The sequence below is a fragment of the Cyprinodon variegatus genome, unplaced genomic scaffold, assembly GCF_000732505.1.
Source record: "Cyprinodon variegatus isolate N-32 unplaced genomic scaffold, C_variegatus-1.0 Scaffold1087, whole genome shotgun sequence".
In the NCBI taxonomy this organism is placed as follows: Eukaryota; Metazoa; Chordata; class Actinopteri; order Cyprinodontiformes; family Cyprinodontidae; genus Cyprinodon; species Cyprinodon variegatus.
The window spans coordinates 118,157-128,543 of record NW_015151540.1 but is presented as its reverse complement, the minus strand read 5'-3'; positions in this window follow the sequence as shown (position 1 = coordinate 128,543).

The following is a 10,387-nucleotide window of genomic DNA, read 5'->3' as shown; positions in this document are numbered from 1 at the left end:
GATTAACTCACTTTTATGTCAATGTTTGGCTTGTGAGACCAGGTACATAAGGTCATAAGTAAAATTTATGACAATTATACACCTTTACAGAAAATACTTGTCTAATTTGGGATTTAAAAACACAGGTTGATGTTTCTCCTTTTTTTTTCTTTTTTTTTTTCAAATGAATGATCAGATAAGTGATAAAAGTGAAGATATTAGAATACAAACACACTTAGTCTTGTTTTTCAGATTTTTGTTACAACCCCAGCATCATATGTTAAAAAAATATATTTCACTTTTAAAGTACTGTACTTTGTCTATCATTTAAAATCCTAATAACAGATGTATGAGATTTTGGTTATAACATATTCATCTGTAAAAACGGCCAAGAAGTATGGATTTTATTGCCAGCCAAAGCATTTACCAGACTCATGCCAACTGTTAGCACATCAATACAAATATAAGCTAAAGACCTGGACATTAAAAAAATAAATAAACACCACACACACAGTGATACGGTTTATGTAAAATGTTTTTTATCAGTAATGGATAATATTGTAAATTTAGGCTATGAATAAACTTAAATTTCTTTTATGAATAATAATCAAAATAGTTTTTGTTTTATATATATATAGGACAGTAAATGACTACAGGCTGATTACAATGGATAAATTCATTCCAACATATATGAGAGCATTAAATTTGACATATGCCAGCAAACTGATCCTACTGAGCCTGGTATGTCTGTGCGCTTGAAATGACTAGGGACACGTTTTCATTCTCAAATAATTGCTCATTAAATATTTAGCTTCAGTTTTTAGCCAGTTGTCACAGAAATACATGATCCTACTCTGTGTTTAACTATCGACAGTTAAATCAAAGCAAAAGGGCCAATGGCTAAAAAGAAGAAGCCTGTCAGTACTTATTTGTTTTTAGGTCAAGCTTTCTTCAATAATAAAAGGTTGACCCGTGACCTGTCTTTCCATTAATCAATGTAAGATGAATAAATAAGTGGGATATGTGGCAGCTGGCCTTCCAACAAGCTGTCTACAACTGTCCAAACTATTTCAGAGTCATTTGGCCAGAGGAGGCCCATAGATCAGCTAAATGGAGTTTGAAACCTAAAGAGTGACGAGGGGATTGGAGAAGAGTAGAAAGAGGGAAAGAGGGAGATAGCAGAACAATCTGTTAGTGGTGTGGTGGGGGGTCTCAACTAGGAGGGTGACAAACATGAAAATATGGGATTGGGAGATATTGGGGAGGTTCATTGGGTTACGGATTACTGTTTAACCTATCACAAAAAGCTGTAAATCTACTGATGTGGGTGGTCTAATAAAACACAGAAGCAACAACTATCCTATTCTGTGCTATTACCACCAAAATGTTAATCACTATAACAGGTTGAAGGTTAATTCAGCCAGAGAGAAAGTTGGACTGTGTGAAAAAAGGGAAGGCAGAAATGAAGTATTCTTACCAGAGGGAGGGCTTTCCCGCCCATGTATTATTAATCATGAAGCGATCCCACCATTGCCAGCATATGTCAGCCCACAATGTGAAAACTGTTAAAGCCTGACATAATCTTTAATTTCTAGCTGACCCCTTCTCCACTACATTGAATCAGATGTTTTACTGTTATAGATCAGTTGTACCAAACGTGATGGAATTGATTTGTATCACTTTAATTTGACATATCCGATTTAAACTTATACATGTGATTCAACTTTTTTAATTGCTTTTTTATTTATTTATTATTCAAACTGTTTTTTTTTAATTAGTTTTAAATGAACTGAATTTGAAAACAGAGACAGATGGATACTAGAGGTTCATGAATGTTTTCTGCATATTTTCACATTAATTCTCCTCTACTGCAGCTTAAAAACATGCATATGTAGCGAGGTCCAAACTGTGTGTTACTCAAATATCTCCGCGGTGTGTCAGGAGTGTCCCAGTGAACTGATCCTGAACAAATGAAATAGTAACGCTTTGGGTGGGAAAGAAGAGCACACATAATTCTGTTTCTCTGAGGAGAAAATCAATTTAACACCAAAATTCATGTCCTCCCCCAGTCACAGTGCTATGTCCATGGTATGATTTTATATGAAGTCATTATTCCAGAGCGGGTTTTGTTGTTTTTGTAATAGTTGCTTTGATCACTTCATAGAAGGTGTACTGTAGGTAGGCAATACAGGCCTACATCATGAAGGCCTCCCTGATCAATGTATGTATTATAGCTGTCGTTTTGGCCAAAGAAGACAAACATACTTAAAAGATACCATTTTTAATTTGCTGTAAATTAATAATCGGTGAACAAAAAACTGTAACTAACACTGTTAAACTGACATTTAAGAATTTCAGAGTAAGAGTCGGTACTTTTGAAAAAAGAAAAGGAATACAACACTTTAGAAATGCTTTTTTCTATACAAAAATAAATCTTTAATTGAGTTGCTTTTTTTATTATAAAAAATCCTTTGTTTTCATTATAGCAAATTGCCAAATTTAGAGAAAGCATACATGTTTTAAGCAACGACATTTACTAGATAGACAGACACAAACGTTTGTTTACATTTTTGAACAATAATTAAGAGTGTGTTAAATCTAACCCAGAAATAAATGTACTGTTTTTTTTTTTTTCTGCATCAAACATTCAAACATACCTGGGATGATTTCATTAAGTTCTTCCTTTAAATCCTTGTATTGATTTTCTGACTACCTCTCACTGAGTAGTGAGAGGGAGTCGTACCACCTATTAAATACCAGTGTCTAGTGTCTTAAAGGTTAACTGATCAACAATAATGGAAAAGAGTCAGACACTTTTACCTCAATAGACACATCTGCAACATGTTTGTGTGCGTGTGCTGGTGCAATGTTTTTTTTCAGACTTACATGAAAATCACCCTCTGCAAAAGCACATATGGGGTTAATGAATCTGTCTGGAGATGAGTGTGCAGACATCTGTGTCCATACTATGCATGTATGTGCTTGCGAAAGGAAGCTCAGGGATGTGTGTGTGTGACTTCAGTGGTTTTAATGGTATTAAATCACATTTATGTTTGCATGCTGCAGATGCGATATCCGTGGCTGTGTTTAAATGTCGGAGCACTGAAAAGGTGTGACTGGACCCATTCAACTGTTAAGATTTTAATGTGGTATTATAGCATTTACTTGTGTGTTAATGGGCTGCTATACTGCAGAATAACTCATTCACATCAGACAATATGAAACCTTTATAACAGGGAAGAAAGTAAACTTATATTTTAAGATATCTCTTGTTTATCTGAAAAAACAAATATTGATTTTCTGTTCATAAAAAATAGAAAAGTGGTAATTAATTAGCTAAATACCCTTCTTAGCAAATAAAAAATAATGAATTCCATTTTTTATAATCAATAATAAGATTTTTAGTGTAATGTTTCACATAGATATCAGGCCTCTGCAGCATAGCCCTTTAGCGCTATTATTTCCCCTATTAGATGGTAGGTGCAATATTTCAAGAATCCAGAAGGTGGCAGCTGTTATACTCTTTCCAAAAGCATGCTATACTGTTACTGCTGGAGATTTACTCTCTGAACAGCATCAACTTTATTCTTACATTCACAACATAAAAAACCTAAATAAATCAATAAATACCCCTGCATAAAACACAAATAAAGAAAATATTTCCTGAATTAATTATCTCTAAGAATTTGTTTTGTTTTTTACAAAACAATGTTGTTGTTTTTTTTCTCTTTAACCAGTAATTTAATATATGTATACAGTTTATAATTAAAGTGGCTGTCACTATAATAATCCATCTATAACTTTTGAATATCCACCTTCAACCTTAATTTGGAGAAACATAACCGACTTTCCTCTTCCAAGCCAAAACCACTTTTGATTATATTATAGGAATCAAGAACCTTCCCAGCGGGTGTTTTGTGTCCATTTAGTCCCCTTTAGTCCCCTTTCTTTCTCTCTGAGAGGTCACGCTCCCACACGGCCAGTTTACATTTCCTCACTCACAAAAGCAATACACTCCAATTTCCCTACACCAAATACCCCCTCTGGTCACTACCAATGAAATGACCTTTTCTCTTTGTCTTTTCCCCCCCTCTCTCTTTTTTCCCTGATGTGATTTAAACATTGACAATCCATCTTTAAATAAATACAGAAACAACCAAACACACACCCCTATATATGTGTTTATAGCCTTCCAATCCCTTTTATCCGTGTAGGAATAGAGGACAATTCTCCTGAAAGAAGCGTAGCAACATCCAAAACAGAGGAAAAAGAGGATGTGCATCTAGGAAGCAAAACCGGAGGAATTTATTGCTGACCCGCACCATCAATGTGGATTGGCAACAGGAGCAATTCCCCTCAGATTTCAACCTCTCCTTTCCTCACTTTTCCTCTACTTCCACCTTTTCAACCCTTTTTCTCTACCTTCCCCTGGGTGTCTCCTTCCCTTTCTGTAACCCCCATCCTCCTGTACTTTTTCCAGGGTTTTTTTTCACTCTCACTTCACTCTGAAGTTGTCCTCAGCTCTTTCTCTCTGTAGCTTTTATGATTGATTTTTTTTTTTTCATTGTAATTTTCTTCTAATCTAAAAAAAGTCCTTAATTTTCCATCCTTCCCTATTTGGTTTCACTTTATTCTCTTTTTCTGCCCTTCTTGCCTCCACCGTCAGCCCTTCACTACTCCACGTACAGCCACCAAACTCCCTTTCTGTAACACATCAACACACACACATTCACAGACCCCATTTTTTTCCCTACCATCTCTCAAACTTACATAGGGTCTTTCCAGCCCACTGACTATCCTGTTCAAATGTAGCAGTGCTCACTGTGATTTGATGACGGCCTCAGTTCACCGCTCTACATTTATGTGTGGCCACCTGTATTATTGTTTTGTGTAAAAGGGAATGACCATTATGTAGAATCTTTCGATGGCAATATATATACAAATAATTATGAAACATAAGTAAATGAAAAACGAAAAAAGAATTCAGTCTTTATTGTTTTCTCTTTGTTCTATTTTTCTCATGCACTCTAAACGTCTTTATCAGCATCTCATTTTGCATATTTAATCTGGAAATAAATAGGATCCAGCCCTCATCACTAAGGTAACTTTGATTAAAAAACCTCTGCTGGATTTATGTGTTTGCATACACCTCATGTGTAAGGAAATATATTATAAGACGGTTGTTGAGGGGTGTGGTTGGCAGGCAGGGGTGGGGAGTTATTGACGCCATGTGTCTCTCACACTTGTGTTTGGTCGGCAAGCAATCTACAAACTGTCAATCACAGAGAAGTGACCGAAGTTAGAAATTATCCAACAGTCTGACTTTGGGTGTCAGTGCTGAGGGGTATCTATTTCAGTGTGACATCCCATCAGCGGCAAATCTAAAAACGCCCTATTGTCATGACAGGGCAGCATGAAATGATACACATATTCATGAACGAGAACATACATATGCACTCATGCTACTTACAATGGTTTTATTACATGATTGAATTTTCCCAAGGAACCACATACACTTGCTTTTTTCCTTTCTTTGAAAAATGTTTTATAGTTTTATCATTTAAATTTGTGTATAAATGTGGCAGAGATTTTGCTTGATTTAAATACAAATTTATATTCTTTGGCTGACATCTTAAACAAAATATTTCTGTTGGGATAATGAGTTTAAATGGGATTTTAATACAGACTTACTGCCCTTCGGGGCTTCTGATCAGATCCACTGATACCCAATTACTTTTTCATGACAAGAAAAGCATTACACTTTGTCTAACCTTTGAACTCTTGCCACTATTGCCCCTGGCTCTTTTGGCATAGTGAACAGAAAAGTGCGTTATGACACTAAGAGACACATTGACCATAAAAAGAAAAAAAAATCAATGTTAATAAATATTTGATATTAAAATTGTAACCATATTATTATGCATTGTATGTTAAAAATATAATTATATTAGTGGTGATATCAGAACATTAATTACTTTGTAAAGGTATTTATTCTGCAGTAATTCTTTGATTAGAATTAAATACTGGGGGAATGAATGCACATAAGGTGAAGACAGAAGTTTGACAACAGAAATGTCTGTTTACTCACAGATGGAATAATGATGTAAGGAGTGATAACGGAAACGATATTAGGATAATTTATCAAAAATCTAGTAGTCTATCAAATTCAAAAGATTGTTTTCTCTAGACAAATATTTTAAACTGTAAGAAATGAAAATCAATTATTCTATTTATTTAGTATCTGATATACATCTATATTCATCTAAAAAATACAGGGAAGACAAAAAGATACAAATTACTAACGTTATATTAATGCTAAAGATCAGTTTATGCAACAATAAACGAAATGACAAATTTTTCATGGTATGAATGTCTACTGCATTACGTTTTTATTCAGCAGTTGAATCACAACATTCCATGGATGTTGTTTATTTAGAGTATGTTGTGGTTGACTGCTTACTCTTTGTATCTAGTCTATATTATTGTTTAACTGGGTCAATTGCTGCTGCTGCCGCTAAAACAACGGCCTCTCATATTTCCATCTTTCTATCGGCTGCATATCCTGTCTTGATATCTGCATCTGGACTTCAAAGTAAAAGCTTTCACAGAGAGCTGTAACCACAACTGATGGCTGCTTCTTTTGTAGGCTTTGTTCTATGCTAAATTTTCTGGCATTCAGAGTAGTGTTGGTCTACATTTCAACGTAAAGCATCACTGATTTCAGAGTGGATTTCTCCATTCTCAAAAAGTTGTGTAATAATTTTGGGATAGAGTTGAGTGCAGCCTTTGATTAAGAATTTACTGATTTTTAAAGTCTTCAAGCCGAAGCGACACCCATCAATTGCTAAAAAAGTGAAGGTTTGCCTAAAACTTATAAGAGTGAGAAACTGTCTAGATGCTGCAATGTCTTCTAAGGGTGCTTATTATTACCCTATCTGAATGCTATTATTTACCCAATATTTTGTTTGATTATCCTAGAACTAATCATTGTTTTAAGTTTTTGCTTTCACATTATGTTTCCTAAACTTTTCAGCTTTGAGTTTTACACTATGGTCCAATACCAGCCCTCTAGTTTCTCCACAGTCTGTATGTACTGTATATGGATTTTATTGATTTGCAGGTCAAATCTATATAATTACTATACAGTACAGACACATAAGTTAAAATGTATCCTAATAAATTTAATAGCAATTGCTAAACAAGCTGTATTGGATTTTATTTTCAAGTTTCAAATTAAAACATATTTTTGCTCAAAAGAACTTATGTATAAAAAATGATTTGTATATAATGAGGGCAAGTCACTAATACTGGCAAGAGCCATATAAAACCCTATTTTGACTGCTAAATAGGGTTTTATATAATAACTGTATTTATACTACCGTATACAGAATCCTCACAATAACACAAAACAGCAGTGGGATATGCTGCTGAGTATCATAGTAAAATAAGCAAGTCTTCATCAGGGAGGAATGTTGACAGAATAAGACGTTGTATTTTTGAGCCATGAAATTAAAGCCTGGTAAGCCCAAGGCAGTTGCCAGGTGTGACTGATGCAATCAGGGCCTGTTTGGACAAACGCGGTGCTGTTCCCAAGCGTTCCTGCCTGTCAATCATGTTAGAGGTCTTGGGGATATAACTCTACTAAAGCATCCTAACAAATGATGACGTTCCTCTAATAATTTGAGGTATCCTGTGTTTTTTTCCTGGCTGGGATCCGTGGGAGGGGCAGGACTATTTCATCCATGGGTGGCTCTGGTTGGCTGGGTCATTCTGGATATACAGTATGTGTATAAGGGGGAGACATGGACGAGGTCAAGGCAGCTGACTAAAACTTTGTCCAGCCCTGGTCTCGGCTTGTTGCTCTGGCAGTCTGCTCTACTCCACCACAACTTGGAGTAGGACAGTCTTCCTGGGTCTGTGGGCTGGTTCCCACAGACCCATCTGGAATATTGCTACCTGGACATGGGAGTATAGTGTGTCTGTGTGTGGACACAAACTCCCTATGAGTGATTATTGCAGTGTAGAAGCAGACACCTAGGGTGTAAGACAGAGGAGAGACAGCTACAGAAAATTTATCTTGCCTATCAACATCTACAACTTTTTTTTTTAAGCTATGAGTTACAAAAACAAAATATTTTGAACTAAATAGAATTCGAATTATTCAATATTCACGTTATACTATTTCTCTATTCTATTCTTATGTCATTATTCCCCTTTAAATGATTTGCCTCTGCTCTCCCTTTCTTTTTTCTGTTTTTGTTTGTTTCCATCTTTGTGACCATTGGATTTGAAATAGTAAATAATAGAGGTTTTTCAAACACATGTACATCTGTGGAGCATTACAGTGAAAGAGAGAATGCTACACTTTTAAAAGCAAACCTGTTGGTCTTCTCCATGGGGGACAGCAAAGGGGGTTGTGGTGTTAGAATAATATAAATAATAATTTAAACATTGTATTAAACTAAGCTCATAATTTTTTATTCAAAATTTAGTGAAGATTAAAGTACCTAAATAAGTTAGAATATAATGATAAATTAATTTGTAATATACAAAAAAAAATTTTAAACAATGATCACATCATTTACCAAACTGCTTGGCATTCTTTAGCACAGCTATTAATTGAGATGGTAAATCAAGATGGCAACAGCCACAACTTGTACTTAAGTCACTGAAACAAATGTTTCAAACCTGTCTTAAACTTGACACACAAGCTATGTCTAAACCTCTCTCTGACCAGACTGGTCCCATCAACAAACTTTCTTTAATACTAAAGATTAGAAGCTTGATGTTAATTTATGCTATCCCATTTTTAGATATTTACATTTGAATATGAATACATACCTTATTTCTAACAAAAATTTCAACTTGTTACGAAGCATTTCAACAATTTTAAATAAATGTAATAAAATTACCAATGTTATAGTTTTAAGTACAATTGTAATAACCTCAGAAATTAGGACCCAATTTTAAGACAGATAGACCGGCATGATCTTCAACAGTCCAGGATCGGTAACCAGCGGAGTCCAGGAAAACATTACAAAAATCACAGCAGAAAGAGCAGACAAGGGCAAGACAGACAAAACTCACTTGACGCTAGAGTTACTCTCATCAAAGCTCAAATAATTTGGTGTTGATGGTAGGCAGGCAAACAGCATAAATAGCTAAGGGAACCAGGTGGAAATTATCTGTGTTAATCAGCCGCTGGGCCAATTAGACAAGCAGGAGCAAATGAAAAAGAAAACCATCAGGGCCAAGACCATGACAACAATTGTATGTTTTTGAAAGAATGCTTTTTGCTTATTGTTGTGTCATTATGCCATTGCTCCACAGCTGTTACAAGAAATCCTCTTCTATGTTGTCAAAGGTATAGGTAGGATCTCCACCCTTTCCTTCACTGCCAGGATTTTCAGATGTGCCTGTTTTTGGCCTAGAAACAATGTGAAGCTCCGCCACCTTAATAAGAAAAACACAGCATACATTTTTCTAGACCCTCTTTAAACCACAAACCTATCAAACACCTAATATAGAATTCAGAGCCAAGTTATTATCATGAAGTTAGCCTCTGACTTTGGTACTACAGAAGCTACTGATAAATATCTTTGGGTCGTCATCTGTAATCGCAGCAGTATATGATTTAGACTCCACATCAGCCTCCAAATTTTTATTGAATCCATCCATTCATCCATCCATCTTCTTCCGCTCACCCGGGGTCGGGTGAGTGGAATAAGGTGAGCAGCTTCATTAGGAAGGCCCAAAAGTCCCTTTCCCCAGCCACTTGGGCCAGCTCCTCTGGGGGAACCCCAAGTTACTGCCAGGCCAGCCGAGAAACATAGTCCCTCCAGGGTGTCCTGGGTCTCTCCCTGGGCCTCCTCCCTTTGGGACATACCCAGAACACCCCACCAGGGAGATGCCCAGGAAGCATCCTAACCAGATGCCCGAGCCTCTCGACGTGGAGAAGCAGCGATTCTACTCTGAGTCTTCCCCGGATGACTGAGCTCCTCACCCTATCTCTAAGGGAGAGCCGAGACACACTACGGAGAAAAGTTATTTCAGCGGCTAGTATCCGGGATCTTGTTCTTTCCGTCTTGACCCAAAGCTTATGACCATAGATGAGAGTAGGAACGTAGATCGACAGGTAAATCGAGAGCTTGTCTTTCTGGCTCAGTTCTCTCTTCACCAAAACAGACCGGTACTGTGCACCCTTCACAGTAGACGCTGCACCAATCTGCCTATCGTTCTCCCACTCCATCTTCCCCTCATTCGTGAACAAGACCCCAAGATAATTAAACTTCTGCACTGGGGGCAGTACATCCTCTCCAACCCAGAGAAGGCACTCTACCCTTTTCCAGCTCATGACCATGGTCTCAGATTTGGAGGCACTGATCCTCATCACGGCCGCTTCACACTC